Below are 17975 nucleotides of genomic sequence, written 5' to 3'. Positions count from 1 at the left end.
GGAATTTGGGAAACCAATCAAATGTCTGGCATGAAGATATGATGCAGTAGGAATCGGGCCATTCAGCTAGCCAAGCATCTGCTTGAACACTCTCTACCAAAGACAGGAGCTAATATCTCATTTCACTTTGATGATAACTTTATCCTTCAAAAGGTAAAACAACCAACAAGGAGAGATTCTCTTCTAGATCCATTTCTCATCAATAGGAAGGAACCAATTGCTGAGATAAAAGTCATGAGACTATTTTGAAAAAATGGCCACTCACTCCTAGACTCTGTGATACATAGATAAAGGAACATTTGGACTAGTTTAAATTGTACCCTAAATTTTTAGGAAAACTCATTTTAAGTGTTCAGAAAAATAATATATAAGATTGTACGAACTAAAATTCTATAGGAAATATATAGAAAATAGAATGATGAGTTCATAAGAATGAAAATACAAGTATAGCTAGTTCCATTTAGGAGTAAGAGGAGCAGTTATCTGAGAAACCTGATCTCAATCAATAAGTATTTAAGTGCCTACATTAAATACCAAGCACTGGACTGGATACTGGAGGCGTAAGTATAAAGAAGAAAATAGTCTCTAATAACAAGAAACATATGTTCTAACAGAAAAGACAGCAAATATGTGTAAAAACCATTCAGAATAGATATCAATTCCAAATATGAATACACATTCCAAATAAATATGAGATTTTATAAAGTAGTTAAAAAACAAAGGAGTGTGGTAGGAAGGCCAATAGCAGTTGGGGTGGGAGATCAGTTATGACTATACAAAAGACTCTGCTTTAGGACTGGTGTCCTAAAGAAAGAGAAAGACTCGAGGTGAAAATGAGGAAAGAGTACATTCCAGGCATCAGACTAATGTAAAGGCAGAGAAATGGGAAAAGTATCAAGCAAAGAGGAAAAGAGTGAAAGTTACTTTGGTTATATCATAGTACATGAAGTGGAATAATATAAAATAAGACCAAAAATATAGATTGGGAAAAAGATGTGATGGATTTTAAAAGCTAAAGAAGAAAATTAAATTTGACCCTAGTGGCATTAGAATTGATTGAGTAGAAGAGTTATATAGTAAGATCTGCATTTATGGTCATATTTTATTTTTTTAAGATGCTGCATTTATGGTCACTATTTTATTTTAATAACTGGAGGAAGAGAGAAAGAGAGGGAGAGGGAAAAGGGGAAGGAGAGGGAAAAAGAGAAGGAGATGGAAAGGAGGAGACGAGGGACAGAGAGAAAGAGACAGAGAAAGAGAGAGAAAGAGAGAGATAGAAAGAGAGAGAGAGAGAGAGAGAGAGAGAGAGAGAGAGAGAGAGAGAGAGAGAGAGAGAGAGTGGGAGGGGGAAAGGGAGAGGGGGGAAAGGGAGGAGAAAGAAAGGAGAGACAGAGAACTGATGTAGTTATCCAACGAAAGCATATAGAAGACGGAAAAATGCCTAGGAAAGAGACTTGATGGACACTCGATGTTAGGAAACATGATGTGGTTAATGATTAATTTCCTCATTTTTAAAATGACTAGAGGAACAATGACAAACCACTTCAATATTTATGCCAACCAAACCCCAAATAAGGTCACAAAAGTGTTAGATACAACTGAACACACACACACACACACACACACACACACACACACACACACACACATTTGTTTAATGAGTCAGTAAAGGAGATTTTATTTTTAAGCTTTTTATTTTCAAAATATATGCATAGTTTTCAACATTCACCTTAGCAAAGCCTGGTGTTCCAAATTTTTTCTCCTTTCCTTCCCCCAATCCCTTCCTTTAGACACCAAGTAATACAATATATGTTAAACATATGCAGTTCTTCTATTTATATTTCCACAATCATCATGCTGCACAAGAAAAATCAGATCAAAAAGGGGAAAATTTTTGAAAAAAGAAAACTAAAAGCAAACAGCAACAAAAAAAGGTGAAAAAAAACTATGTTGTAATTCATACTCAGTCCCCAGTACAGATAGCTCTTTCCATCACAAGTTCATTGGAACTGGCTGTTGAAAAAAAGCCACATCCAACAGAATTGATCATCATATAATCTTCTTGTTGCTGTTTACAATGTTTTCTTGCTTCTACTCACTTCAGTTAGCATAAGTTCATATAAGTCTCTCCAGGTCTTTCTGAAATCAGCCTGCTGATTGTTTCTTATAGAACAATGATATTCCAAAACAATGATATAACATGACGTATTCAGCCATTCTCCAATTAATGGACATCCACTCAGTTTTCAGTGTCTTGCCACTACAAAAAGCACTGCTATAAACATTTTTGCCCATATGGCTCCTTTTTTCCCTTTTTTTATGATCTATTTGGGATACAGGCTCAGTAGAGACACTGCTGAATCAAAGGGTATACACAGTTTGATAGTCCTTTGGGTATAGTTCCACACTGCTCTCCAGAATGGTTGGATAAGTTCACAATTGTAAAGGAAACTTTGTAAGAATGATCATATATATTCTTTCAGTAGTGTCTCCCAGTTGATTCTCAATTGTCCATCTCTTTCCCATTGTATACATTGTATCCCATACCTAGTATGCATACTAGGGTATCCTATACCTGTTCACCTCTGCTTCATAGAATCTCTAGTTTTCTTTGAAGATCTGCTCAAGTACACTTTGTCCAGGAAGTCTTTCCCTCCAGGTGCTAGTAATAAAAGTTATTAACACATTGTATTGATTGGGTTAAAATATATTCTGGCTCTAGTACAAAGTCATGGTTTGCTGAATCATTCTGAGCCATTGACTCAGAGGCAGCTTAAGTGGATTAATAAGAAACAGTTGGAGTAGACACAGCCCCTTGCAGGCTTTCACTAGAAAAGACAGAGGAGGCTCAGCTAGAGAGGTTTCTCAAAAAAAAAAAAAAAAAAAAAAAAAAAAAAGATGATAACCTTGAGTAGAAGCAAGCTACTCTGGGAAACAAATAAGACCTGACGAATTCATTTCAGTGTGTCAAATATTTATTGACTATTTGAAATCTACACAAAATTGAGGAAAACACAGATTCTGCTCTCACAGAGGTTACATTATAGTAGAAGGAAATAAGAAGCTTTTTGATGTTGTGGAGAGACTACACAGCTTAGGAGAGAGTGAACTGGTCCAGGAGTTCTGGATTAAATCCTATCTCTTAACCTTATGGCTTTGGGGAATATTCTGTAAGTCATATCATTTCTCTGAATCTCACTTTTCTCTTTAGTAAAATCATAAGGTTTGATTTGACCAGAAGTTTTCAAAGCATGTCATGATGGTACCCTTTCAGGGGATTTGTGTGGTCAAAATTATTTTCAGAATAATACTAATACCTTTAAATTTCCAATATGGTAAATATCAATAATGTAATTCACACAACAGTGTGGGGTTTTCAATAATTTTTTTAAAAATGCAAATAAGGAAATGATTCATATTACAAAAATATTTATAGCATCTATTTCCATGATGGCCAGTAATTGGAAATTGAGGTGCTATCTATCAATTAGAGAGTGACTGAACAAGTTGTGGTGTATTAATATTGTAGTGAGCTGTCGTCTCTAGAAGCTGCCGGATCGCTCTCTGGGAAGAGATCTGCTGTGTCTACTCAAATCTTTAAGACAGATTCTTCTTCCTGTAGTGAATCGTTGTCTCCAGGCAGTTGTTGTTAACTCTTGTCCTTAGAAGTGACTTCCCTTCCTGCAGAGAGCCCCGTCAGGCCTGATGTAATGCAGAGAGTCTTCTTCTTTCTCTGAGAGTCCTCTCTTTTATTCTCCCAGAGAATGGGCGTGGGATAATGCAAGAGCTTCTGGGAAGAACCACCCCAGCCAATGAGCTTGCCCCTTCTATCAAGTCAACCTGAGTTCTCACCTTGTAATTGTCCAGAAAACCTGAATTCTCACCTTGTCACCATCCAGACAACCTCAGTTCTCACTTAGTAATCCTAACATCTCCCCCTTTCTTTTGATTTAGAACATAGGACAGTCATGACCTTGAAACATAAATCCATCAATATGGGAAGTATTACAGATAATTACATAAATGACCTTGAAACATAAATCCATCAATATGGGAAGTATTACAGATAATTACATAAATTACATAAGCACATAGTAACATAGTAACGTAACACATGCTAGAAGTATATAACATAATCATAAATTGAAAATTTATAAATGTCCATAAGTCCATTGTCCATTAGTCTCATCTTGTGTGAGGAAGTCCAATGATTCCTGCTGGTTTTTAAAGTTCTTTAACAGTCTTCTTATTATCCATGCTCTTTCAATACCAGATGTTTCTTAGATCTTCTCCTTTATTTTGAGGTCTTTCTCTTTTTCTGTCTCTCTCTGATGGACAAGGCGAATATGACTCGTTGGCACCCATCTGATTCCTTCTCCTGCTGAAGAAATACAAGCAAACCCTCTCTCCCAGGCAGTTAACCTATCTAATTTCCTTCTATTTACCACTTTCTAAATCTCTTCTCATCATCTGACAATTACATTGGAGTTGTTTGCACTGGGCACAGCCCTGTTGGTTTAAAAGGCCTGTATTCTCCCCAAGTGTAATCCATTTTTGCAATCTGATTGCCTTTTGACTGACTTATCAGGTAATCCCTTTCTGCCATGTGATTGCTTCTCTGCTGATTGATTAAATCAGAGTCCTGGCCTTCTAAAGGCTCTTTAGGTGTAACATCAGCTGCCATCATGCCCCAAGTCTTTTTTGCCTGGGGCCCTGGATCTGGGCCCCTCATCCCATTTCCCTGAATTATTCTACACTCTGATGCCCAATGGAGTCCTCTGTTGCATTTTGGACATGGGGTTTTAGGTCTTCTCTCACCCTGTCTTCTCACTGTATCTCCATACCTACACTGAGCTCTTAGATGTCCAATTTTTCCACATTGAAAACATCGCCGAGTTTCTCTAGAAGTCCCTTGCCAGGAGGGACCCTGTCTTTCCACATTCATCATTGTCCGGGTGTAAAAAGCATTTGTTCCCACTGTAGCACAGCGTCTTATGATCTCCTCTAAAGGAGCATCTTTGTCTAATCCCCATATAATTCTTTTGCAAATCTCGTTGGCATTTTCCTTAGCCAGATGTCTGGTCATTATTTCTGTAGCTGAATTTTCTCCAATAGTTCTTTTGACAGCAGTTTGCAAACGTCCCACAAAATCTGCAAAAGGTTCATTGGGACCTTGCTGTATTTTAGTGAAAGCCTCTCCACGATCTTTCTGTCCAGGAAGGACACCCCAAGCTTTTATTGCAGCCTTAGCAATTTGTTCATATATTGTCATGGTATAATCAGTCTGTTCTGAATTCTCTCCATACCGACCTTCACCAGCCAAGGGCTCAAAAGTGAATTGTGTGTTAACTCCTATTTCCAAATTGCATCTGACTTGAATTTTACATAATTCATGAAATTCCGAAAGCCATAATAAATTTTCTCCAGGTTCCAGGCATATCCTTGCTATGGATTTCCAATCATTCGGGGTTAGGACTTCATAAGACAAACCATCTAGTAACATTTTAACATAAGCTGATGTAGCCCCATAAAGGGTACAACCTTTTTTCAAATCCTTAATTTTATTCAAATCTAAAGGTGCATATCTTCTCCTTTTTTTACCTACAGAGTCAGTATTTTCAATCACAGGATATGCATGTATAAAATCACTTATATCCTGTCCTTCTCTCTTAGCTTTAACCAATGCTTTTTCTAATCTTGTCATAGGCTTAGGCTTCTTCACAGGCAATTCTGTTTGTGTTTCTGCCTCTTCCTCTCCTCCTTCTTGCTCCACCCCTGAAGGGTTAATTGAGGGAGGAGATGGGAGGTGCTCCTGTTGCTGTTGCTCAGAATTGTACTTAACTTCATTGTTATCTGATTCATCCTTTTCACTTAGTTTAGTTGACACCTCCCCATTTTGCTCCTTCATCTCTTCCTTTAGAATAACATTTTTTAAAGCCATTTGGATTAAATTGTAGGTATGAATTGTGTCTTTGGAAACTGAGTTTGGTCTGGAACCAAAGGGCAAAATGTCACAAAGGCAATTGTAGTGTTCACCTAATTGCTCTCCTACTAATTTCCACTCATCTGGATCCAATTCTTTTTCCAGAGAAAAAGAAGGACATATGACCTTCACAGTTCTTAAAAGTTCAGTAATCTCCTCTAAAATTATAATTAAGCCTTGGCTTTTCATAACCTTGATGATGCTCTCTAAACATTTTCCTTGAACAGAAGGTGTTTGCCCCATTTCACTATAAGAGATTCCTGGTTTAGCTGTTAACAAGTTAAGTTCCTTATTTATCTATTAGCACACTCACTTAATCTTTAACAAAGTTTCCTCTTTACTCACGGTTCTGGGTCAGAGAGACTGAGATCTGGATGGGAGGCTTTTCTACTGGAATCAGGACTGTGTCTGTCCCTGTTCGGGTGCCAAATTGTGAAGGTCTGGTTTAGCTCCTCTTGTCAGGATAAGCAAAAGTCCTTGCCCCACGTTGGGCGCCAAATGTAGTGAGCTGTCGTCTCTAGAAGCTGCCGGATCGCTCTCTGGGAAGAGATCTGCTGTGTCTACTCAAATCTTTAAGACAGATTCTTCTTCCTGTAGTGAATCGTTGTCTCCAGGCAGTTGTTGTTAACTCTTGTCCTTAGAAGTGACTTCCCTTCCTGCAGAGAGCCCCGTCAGGCCTGATGTAATGCAGAGAGTCTTCTTCTTTCTCTGAGAGTCCTCTCTTTTATTCTCCCAGAGAATGGGCGTGGGATAATGCAAGAGCTTCTGGGAAGAACCACCCCAGCCAATGAGCTTGCCCCTTCTATCAAGTCAACCTGAGTTCTCACCTTGTAATTGTCCAGAAAACCTGAATTCTCACCTTGTCACCATCCAGACAACCTCAGTTCTCACTTAGTAATCCTAACAAATATAATGTAGGATTATCATGCTATAAGAAATAATGTAGGGAAAGGTTTAAGAGAAACCTGTGAAGAATTTCATGAACTGATGCAAAGTGAAGTGAGCAAAACGAGAACAATTTTTGTAATAATATTGTAAAGACAAATTTGAAAGTATTAGAAATTGATCAACACAATGACCAGAAGATTCATGAGAAAACATGCTACCTTACCTCCTTACAGAGAGGTGTTGGACTTTGAGAGCAAATTGAAACATCATAACCTTTTTCTTCTTCCTCCTCCTCCCCCTCCTCTTCTAATGTGGGATTTTGTTTTGTTCAATTATATATACTTGTAATAGGCTTTGTTTCCTTGCATTCTCAATAGATGTGGGAAGGAAGAAGGAAGGAAAATAATTTGGGACTAAAAATAAAACTTAATTTAATTTAAAAATGAGTGTAGAAGGATTTGAGGTAAAAAAAAAATTGAGAACCCCTAGATTAAAGGATCACTAATATTCTTTCTAGATCTAAGTCCTATTATTTTCTAAACAATAAAGTAATTATTATATAAAGTGAGATATTCTAAGCATCATTTTAAAAAAAGAATGAAGAAAGGAAAGAAGCAAGGGAAGAAACATTTATATAGTGCCTATTATTTGTTAGGGACTGTGCTGTTTTAATATTTATAAATATTATCTCATTTGATTCTTACAACAACTTTGCAAGGTGAATGCTATTATTGGGATCACACAGTAAAGAAGTTTGGATTGAGGTTGGGTTTGAACTTAGATCTATCCTGACTTAATGTCCTATTCACTGCATACCTAGCTTTTCCAAATAAGTAAATAAGGAATTCAGGGAAACATGGAAAGATGTGTGCCACTTGGTATGAAATGAAATAAAAATAATTAGATGAATACTGCATAAAATAAATATAATAATATAAATGAAAAGATCATTAATAGGAAATCAGCTTCATTACTCACTGCAGAGAGCTAGAAGATTCCAAGGCAGAATACTGTAAATATTGTCAGATTCTGTCACTATATTGGTTAATTTTGTTTAGCTGTTTTTCCTTGTTGTTACAAGGAGTATTAAATTTTATGATAGAAGGATTTATTCCAGAAATAACTGTAAGAAACACCATAAGGCATTAATAAAACATATTTTTAAAGTGTTATTATTATTTGTATTCTCTTACTCTCCACACTCCTCCCAACTGTAAGTTCCCTTGTAAAAATTTCATAAATTTCCTCTAAAATACAAGAAAGTTGATTTCTTGTCATCAAAGGACAAAGATTGGAATGAGGTGTAGACATTTTGATCTTCTAGATACCTAAAATTTGGGGTCCCTGTAAAATGAGTGGTTATAGTTTGAGACCTGCAGGGTGATCAGTGAACAGACATTTAGTCTGAATAGTGGGGAGAAAAATTAATAACAAAGGTCACACTCTTTCCCAAACCTTTTTAACACAAGTCTTTGATCCCATGTGGAAAAAGCATCTGATGGGATAATCTTCGTTATTTTGGGGAGTTCTTATCTGAACAGTTCTTGTCCAACTCTGTGTAGTTCTGTTTTTTATCCATGGAACTGAAGAAAGGTTACAATAGGATGGGACAGAAATTTGGACATTTCAGTCTGGGAAAAATTTCCCCCATAAACCTGACTTGTTACATCTGTCCTGCTGGCAGCCACAGGCTCCACCAATTGTCCAAATAGATCCAAGCCTCTTGCCAGAGATTTGGTCAGAAGAAAAGTTGGCTCCCTAGGATCTCTCATCCTGTCAGAAATAAGCATTCCAACCTTGACAGCCCTAGGGATCTGTGTGGATTGTGGCTGGCCACATCTGCCAAGAACAGAGTGGATGATCTCAGCAGGTGTATAAAGAAGAAATATAATAAGTGCTTAATAAATGCTTGTTGACTAGACAACTGGAAAGACACTGAAATCAGATCCTTCACACTCTACAATATTGTCTACTCAAAAGCATGTTTTTCCCTGGGTCTCTGCCATGAAAGCTATTCTTTTCTGTGAGGAGATGGTATGTCAGGGTTGCAGACATATATTCAGATAAATTGATAAATGTTTCAGTTTGTATCTAGACAATGGGCATCACGGAGGACCAGCCTAATCAGAATCTGCCTCCGCCAATCAACAAGAATTTATAAAATTGTCTTTAAATTAAATTAGTATGTGGCAGACACTGGACTAGGCTGTAGGGATACAGACAAATAAGAAAATCTCTGATTTCAAAAAACTTATGTTTTATAGTAGAAGCCAACATGTTAACAATAGATATTTATAAATAACATACAAGGCAAAGTAGCAGAGAATACTAAAATCTTGGGGGTGAGAATCAGGGAAGATTTCATATATAAAGACCACTCGACCTGAGCCTTGAAGGAAGATTGGGGTGAGGAGAAAATGAAGTCAGAGAGATGCAAAAGAGAGGTGGAATGTTGTATATTAGGAAGAGAAAGAAAGCCAGTTTGGCTAGACCATAATGTACATGAAGGGGGGTAGTGTATAATCAAGATAAAAAACAGATTAATTGTAATAGGCTTTGAATGGTTAACAGAAGAGTTTGTAATTGGAACCCAATGGAGTTAATGGAGCAGGAATGTGCTTTAGGAAAACCATTTTAAAGCTATGTGGAAGATGAATTGAAGAATGAAAAAAAACTTGAGTCAGGGAAACCAGTTAGAAGGCTGTGGTAATAATCCAGGTAAGAAATGATAAAGACAGGGATTGAGGTAATAAACATGTAAGCAGAAAGAAGAGAGTAGATATCAAAGACTCTGGAGGAAAAATAAATTAAACTTGCAGTTAACTCAATTTGTGAGATGAAGGAGATGAAGAATTGAGTTTGATTCCAAAGGTGTCTCCTTATTAGTGGTATATATATAATATAGATATATAGGTATTATATTATTATATAATATTAAGTATTAGTACCATCAACAATAATAGGAAAGCTAGGAAAAGAAGTGAATTTGGGAGATGGAGATTATGATGAGGTTGTTGGAGACATCTTGAGTTTGTGATATCTATAGGACAAGTTTGAAATAGCCAGTAAGCAGTTGAAAAAGCTTTCTATTAAAAGATGAAAGGAAAGGATTGTATTTGTAGGGGGTCTTTTTTTGGTTAGGAGTGATGGGGAAGAGGGAAAGGAAGAGATTATGGCCCTTAGCTCTTGCATCCGCTGTGTCTGTCAGGCAATCCTGCTAGCCTGAGAGGGTTTCCAGAGCTACTTTTCTGTAGGGAGAGAGAGCAGCACTGAACTCTTTACTTTGGCAGATACTTGGCTGAGGTTGGTTAATGACATTCACATGGCTCACACTTCCCTGGGAGAGAGGAGTCAGATTCTCCTCCTCCTGCTCCCTCCCACCCCACCCCATTCCAAAGCTCACGAGACCAGCATCCAAGCTACTGCTTGAATACACTGCATCAGTAAATGGGAAAGGGGTCTTTATAATTCACACTTCCCTTCTTTTACTTAAGGACCCTTTAAGGAACTGGTGTCCAGACCAGAGACTAGCTTGGATCTGTAGGTGGGGAAGCAATCTGTGGAACTTGGTAACATTTTCTCTCTGTTTATTCTTTATGTTCTAATGGAATTCTGTGGTCCAGACTGGGTTTCAGACTCTCTGCACTTAGAGTCAGCTAAAGTACAACGGGGGGAGAGAGAGAAAGTAGTGGGAAAAATTAGATTCTTGATTTGTGTCCAGATGGTACTGGACGAAAATAGACTCAGAGATTCTCACTGCAAACTTGCCTCTGGTATGAAGCTTCCCCCCCGCCACCCCCCCTCCCAGTCCCCATCCCCACCCCTTTCCTTTAAGGTCCTCTTGGTAGGAAAGGGAATGTGGAAGAGAAAATACTGGGAAAGAGGATTTTTCTTTTTCCCAGCCATATGTGAAAATATGTGTACAGGTTTAAGTTTTGAACTTCCATAGAATGCCAGCCAGTGGTGTATGAACTTGACTGTGAGGCTAGTGGACAAATCTCCTTCTAACCACCTTGGACTGAGTCCTCTCCCTGTTGGCTTTCCCAGAGTCAATGTGCTCTGCAGGTGGCACCCTCGACAAGTGTTAAACAGGCTGGGGGAGTCATAGCAACTGCTGGGTGGGTAGCCAGCAGTACAAATCACTCCTTCTGACAGCTTTGGGATGGTCATGGGGGCTACTCATGGTTCAAAGGACCCAAATCCAAAGAGATTGAAAACAGTAAAGATTGTCAAGAACCTGATTATAGAAACTCTGCCTGTAGAGAGCAGTGATCTTTCAGAAATATGCACTTCCCAAAAGCTTAGAGAGTTTAAGCCAACTGCCTTGGATTTCCTGGTGCCTGAGGCAAAAAGAGGCCTAATTGTGTACCACACTGATACCCTGTCTATGATCATTTTTTCCCTCCAAACCAACAGCCCAAGCAATGCATAGGTTCTTATGTTGCAAGGATTATCCAATGATTTATTATTATTATTATTATTAATATTATTATTATTCTCATTTTATAGATGAAGGACAAACCCATAGAGATTAAGTGACATGTCCAAGGTCAACAGAAAGCAAAGTGTAAGAGGCAGCATCTTACCCCACATCCAAGTTTGCTATACCATACGTCCTTTCCTCCCCCCCCAAAAAAAAAAACAATTTACAGCAGATATCAAAGCCTGTTAATGATCTCTGTTCTAAAGAAGGACATTTTAATGTCTTCATCCAAATCAGATAATATATGTGAAATGCTTTGTCAACCTCGAAGTTGACAAAGGTCAGTTACTGTTCTTGTTTTTAATATGTATTTATTAAATCTTTGCCATTTTTTGATAACTCCTCTTCTTGACTGATGATACTCCACTGTTTCTTAGATGTTCCACTCAATATACTAAGATGGGACTTGCATTCATTCCCAAGCATGATTTAAGTTAAACTTGACTGAATAGACAGTACTAATATTAAAAGAAAAAAAGGGAATCATCTCAGCTCTCAGATGTGAAAGAACCCTTGGAGGCCATTTTATCTACCCCACAACTAAACAAGAATCATCTTTTTTCCATTTGCATAATAATGTGTATAATCAATAAATTTATATAGAAAAAACTTTTTGTCCTTTGTTTCTTCCCTCCCTCTAGAGATGGCTACCATTAGACTAAAATATGCACAGGTATAGATTTAGATACATACATACATGTATATGTGTATACATGCATATATTATAGGCATATATGTGTGTATATGTGTACACATACACGCATGTATATGTGTATATACCTATAAGAGCATATGCTTATTTACATACAAATGTGTACACATGTATGCATGTATATATGTATGCATGTAAATATTCATATACATACCTGTACACATCTAGTATGTACCTGTTTGTAGACAAATGCACATGTGTGTATGTGTTGTGTACATATGTGTAGCTATTTGTGTACATATGGTCACATATATGTATATATGGGTATGCATATATGTGTGCATGTTATGTGTGTATATGTGTATAAATATCCATATATACACATACCTATTTGAGTCTAATGGTAGATAATTGGGGCTGTGTGTATATATAAACACACACACACACATATATATATATATGCATATGTTTATATGTATGTATGTATGTATGTGATAAATGTCCATTCAGTTCTGAAAAGAAGTCACTACCTGCTGAGACAATTCATTGATCTCCTGAAAACTAATTATTGGGAAATGTTTCCTTGCATAAATCCCAAATCTCTATAACTTTACAAAATCATGGAACTTCTGCTTTGAAAAAGACCTTAGAGGCCATTGAGTCTAACCCTAACTTGATGACTATCACCACTATGATGTGTCTACCAAGCTAGATAGACTTTGCTTGAAGTCTTTTGGACTTCTGGAAGGCAACCTAGCCCACTCTGAGATGCCTTTAATTGTTAGGAAGTTATCACCAACATAAAGATAATGCCTTAAAGAAAGAGAGAGAGGGAGAGAGAGGGGGAGTGAGAGAGAGAGAGAGAGAGAGAGAGAGAGAGAGAGAGAGAGAGAGAGAGAGAGAGAGAGAGAGAGAGAGAGAAAGAAAGAAAGAAAGAAAGAAAGGAAGGAAGAAAGAAAGAAAGAAAGAAAGAAAGAAAGAAAGAAAGAAGAAAGAAAGAAAGAAAGAAAGAAAGAAAGAAAGAAAGAAAGAAAGAAAGAAAGGAGACAAGGAGGCAGAGAGGGAGGGAGGGAGGGAGGGAGGGAGGAAGGAAGGAAGGAAGGAAGGAAGGAAGGAAGGAAGGAAGGAAGGAAGGAAGGAAGGAAGGAAGGAAGGAAGGAAGGAAGGAAGGAAGACAAATTTCTCATTAAAAAAAAAAAAAAACAGCTTACCTAGAATATAGATCCAGAAGAAATTATATAAAAATTATTGGACTACCTGAAAATCATAAAAAATATTTTGACAGCATCTTTTATGAAATTATCAAAGAAAATTACCCTGATAAATTAAAACCAAAAGATAAATAGTGTAAAAGACTGAAACTCTTAAAAGGTGCGCTCAAATCAGACAATAGAGCACTTAAGGCTAAATACCTATTCAACAATGACTCTATTAGAATATGTTTGGAAAAATGTCTCTTCTCACCATCAGTGCTTAATCAATGTTTGGTGTATACAGATAATTTTAGGCAAGGATTAGAGGGTGGGGTGAAAAAAGCCAGACTTCACTTGGCTGCAGGATGAGGAGGAGAGTAGTTGGTGACTTTGGACTGGAGAATCCAGGAGCTTTGTGCCAGTCATCTGTCTCCTTCACTTCTCTCTTTAAAGACCAAGGACTTTTCCTTATCCTGACTCTGGCTGTTCCTGAGCCTCCAGGGAGTTAACCCAGACTTTACAAAATAGAAATTAAAAGAATCCACTAATAGCCACCTGAAAGAGAATCCAAAATGAAAACTCCCAAGATTATCATAGCCAAATTCTAAAGCTCATAGAACAATTAGAAGCAGCCAAAAAAAATTAAATATCATGGAGTTACAATTAGAGATTACAAGGAATTTGGGTCCTAGGAGACTTGGAATATGATATGCTAGAAGGCAAAGTAATTAGGATTACAACCAATTACTATTCAACAGAACTGAATACAATCTTTCAGAGGGAAAATGGATATTCAACAAAATAGAGGACTTTCAAGTGTTGCTAATTAAAAGATCAGAGCTCAATAAAAAAAAATTACCTCTAAAACCAAGACTTTTTTGCTGAAAGAAGGAGGAAGGAAATTGAGTGGGGGTAAATGATCAAACATAAAATAGGCATAATTAATGGAGGGGAACATGTGAGGAGGTGGCAGACAAAACATATCTTACTCTCATCAAAATTGACTCAAAGAGGAAATAACATACACACTCAGTTGGAAATAAAATACAAATGGATGAGGATAATAAAACAGGGAGAGAGGACTGATAAAAGGGATAGTATATTGGGGAAGGTATTGATTAAAAGTAAAACATTTGTGAAGTGGAAAAGTAAGATAGAGAAAGAGAAATAGAGAGAGGGAAAGAGACAGAGAAGGAGAGATGGGAGAGAGAAAGAAAGAGAAAAAGAGAAAGGGAGAGAGAAAGAGAGACAGAGAAAGAAGAGAAGAGAAAAGAAGAGAAGAGAAACAAGAAAAATAGTTCTTTTTCTTTTATTCAAGTCTTCTTGTACATGAAATGTTTTACATATTTGCAAATGTATAATCTATATCCGATTGCTTACCATCTCAGGGGGGAGAGAGGGGAGTGAGGAATAGAATTTGAAATTCAAAACTTTAAAATGTTAAAAATTGGAGGGGAAAGTATTTTTTGAGAATGTACAGGAACAATAGTAGGAAAAAATTGGAAGATTATTATGACTTTCCAACTTCCTTAGAATTATAAACAACAGACCTGTATGTAATGGCATAAAAAGAAAAGAGAGAGAGAGAGAGAGAGAGAGAGAGAGAGAGAGAGAGAGAGAGAGAGAGAGAGAGAGAGAGAGGCAGAGATTAATAAAGATAACTTTTTAGTTTAGCACTCAGAAGCTGAAAGATCATTTGTATCTACCAAAGCCAAGAGACCCAAGTCTCCTGACTCCCATTGTGTCTACTACTGCACTGTTCTAACATTTGGCCAGAAGTATTTTGGCTACCATTTCCCAAATAAAAAGAGGGTAAATGGACATATGGCTCCTAGGCATCGGTATGCACTCTGACAACAATAGCAGAAATACCTCCTTTAAGATGAAGAAAGATGGTAGGGGGAAAAAAAAAACAATTATATTCACATAAAAGACTGCCAAGGCCGCCATTATAACAAAGGGATAGATTACATAGATAGATGAGAGACATAAATGAACATATACAGTTGGATAAATATAATAATAAATATATAATAAAATATAGCATTATATAAATTGTATTATGTTATCTATACAACATTGTATGAACAATATATAATAATTTTATGATGATAAATATATAATTAGTTAGATAAATAAATAGGAAAAAGAACAAATAAATATGGAAGAAGATAGATTAAGAGAGGTAGATGAATAAATAAATAAATAGATAAATGAATGGATAAATATGGAAGTAGAAAAATGTATAGATAGAAGAATAAATATATAAGTAGATGTACAAAAATAATGAATACATAAAGAAATAAATCAATAAAAATTAATGTATAAATAAAGGTAGATAAATGAATTAAATATGTAAGTAAATAAGTTAAGTATATAGATAAGTAAATATAGATTAATATGGATGATGAGTAAAATAAAGAAATTAAAAGATAAACAAAAGACATTTGTAATATATTGGAAAAGGAACCTGCTACATTCTGGCTTATTGTTTGACATCTCATGTATTCAGACCTAGGATTCTTGACCATCTGGGAAAAATCTAGTCTGTAGCAATTCTTCTGAGTCTCTATGGGACCATTATCCCTCAAATAAACCCCAAGATAAAGGGAAATTTCAATGGAAATAAAACTTTATGAGAATTTAGAGTGAAGTGAAGGCTTTTCATCACTTTTCTATTACCATAATTGATTGAATTAACTACTAGACAGATACTATCTGTTCAAAGCAACTTACAGAATTTTAAATCTGGCATGCACCTGTGCATAAGAGGTGGTAGAGTAGGAGATGAGAAGGAATGGGGGAGAGAGGAACTCAAGAAAAAGTTTGAGGACAAGAAGCAAACTGAAAATCTTTGATGGGGAATATGGGAACATATCAGTCTTCAAGAAGTCTTGCTGACTTAGTGAAGCATAAGAAAGCTATGATCTGAGATTTCAGAAACAATAGCCCTGGGACCATGCCAAGAATGAGATAATGGATGAATGAGCAAATGCTTGCCAAGGAGTAACCCTGATTTATTTCTTTGGATCTCGTGATGTGTACATTGCTTAGTAAACAGGTGGCTACTTAATTCCCAAATGGCAATTTGGAAGGAGAAAATTTCTAAAAAGAAAAGCCCCACCTTTCTCAGCTCAGGATTCCCTAAAGTAATGCATGGGGCTTGGCAAAGGAATTATACTCATCCAAAAGGAATGATTTGAAAGGAAACGCTTTATAGTTGTGCCATATTTAGCACAATATGTGTTCCCTGAACACCATGTGTAAATTGAATGTTTGCAAATTAAATCACATTTCCAGTGCATTAAGGGAGCTCACTGTTTCAGAGAATCCTTCAATGGTTCCTTATAGGATATAAATAAATATGCTCTCAATGATTTATAAATTTGGATTTCTGTATGTAAAACTTTTATTAGAAAACCTAATGAAAACCCCAAGTCTATTTGAGGGAAATTTCATGCTGATATTTAAGTCATGCTCCCCATTAAAATAGGCATACCAATACCTCTTGGCTTCCTACCATCCTAATTTGGTATTCACAGATTTGAAGGTTGTATCTCCTACAGATCAACTACTTTTAGGTTTCACAGTCTGTGAGTCTGTACTTCAAAAACTTTAGCTCAGAAATCCCCACTGATGAGCTCACCTTTTATTCCCAGAAAATGGACATATTTAACTCAAAACAAAGGTTTCAACTAAGATGAAATTGTAAAAATAGCAAATATAAAACATTCTTTCACATAAACCAGGGCATATACTTCAATAAATATATGCTACATTCACACAAGCAGAGTAAATTGGTAGGTAGGTATACAGGTAGGGAATTAATAAAGCCAAGGCAACTCAGAGTTCTCTTACTTCGGGGCACTGACATAATTTTCCTACTCTTGCTGCCAGTGCTATGGAAACATTCTGTGCTAGAAAAGATTTCTGCAGAAAAGTGGAAGATTGGAGAGAAGAGGGCAAGGCACATAGCTGGCTTTAAAATAGAGCTCAACCTTATATTGTAGGCTACCTCCCTCCTTCCAGTCCCTTACAGACAAAAATTACAAGTGACAAAAAGAAATCAACTCTATCTGGGGTTGAAGCCAAGATGGCAGAGTCAAGCCAGGAAGCTGCTTGAGTTCTCCCAGTTTCCCTTGAAAACCAAGTCTTTGAACAGTCTGACAGAATGAAATCACACTCCAGTTCAAAATAGATTGGAAAAACTTCAAGAAAGGTCAGTCTTACTGGGGTAAAAAGGGTGTTCAGCCCAGCTCAGACAGACTCTGAGAAAGCTGGTGAGAGGGTCTTAATTACAGCAATTCATCAAGTGAGATCCTTGGTCCTAGCTCAGTAGAGGAACAGATCAATGGGGCAGCCTTCAGTCCCAGCTCAGAAGGTAAACTGGGAAACAAGGATGTTTCTTTAAAAGAAAGCAGGCAAAGTTATTTCCTGCAAACACAGGGGGCCCCCATGTTCAAAGCCCAGCTCAGAGCTACACAAGAAGCTTGGAACAGTGCTCCCTTTTCCTCAGGAACAGAGCTCAATTATAAAAGTTAAAAAAAAAAAAAGAGGAAATACCAAAAGAAAAAGAAAAGAAAATGAGCAAGAAGATGAGTAAGAAAAGAAAAGAACCTTGCCCACAGAAAGATACTATGATAACAGGGAAGATCAAAACACCAACTCAGACAAGGACAAATATCCACAGAGAAAATCTCAAAGACTGATATGAATTGGTCTCAAGTCCAAAAAGCTTTCTTGGAAATGCTCATCAAAGAATTTTAAAAGCAAATA

General features: G+C 36.8%; 1 long non-coding RNA gene across 1 annotated transcript in view; it reads left to right on the top strand.

Moving 5' to 3' along the window:
* LOC141541424 (uncharacterized) overlaps positions 1–17975 on the top strand; it is a 53671-nt gene that overhangs the window by 4980 nt on the left and 30716 nt on the right. The window lies entirely within an intron of this gene.

This window comes from Sminthopsis crassicaudata, chromosome 4 (assembly GCF_048593235.1).
Source record: "Sminthopsis crassicaudata isolate SCR6 chromosome 4, ASM4859323v1, whole genome shotgun sequence".
Classification (NCBI taxonomy): Eukaryota; Metazoa; Chordata; class Mammalia; order Dasyuromorphia; family Dasyuridae; genus Sminthopsis; species Sminthopsis crassicaudata.
The sequence above is the reverse complement of the archived record's forward strand: the minus strand, read 5'-3'. Positions and strand labels throughout refer to the sequence as shown.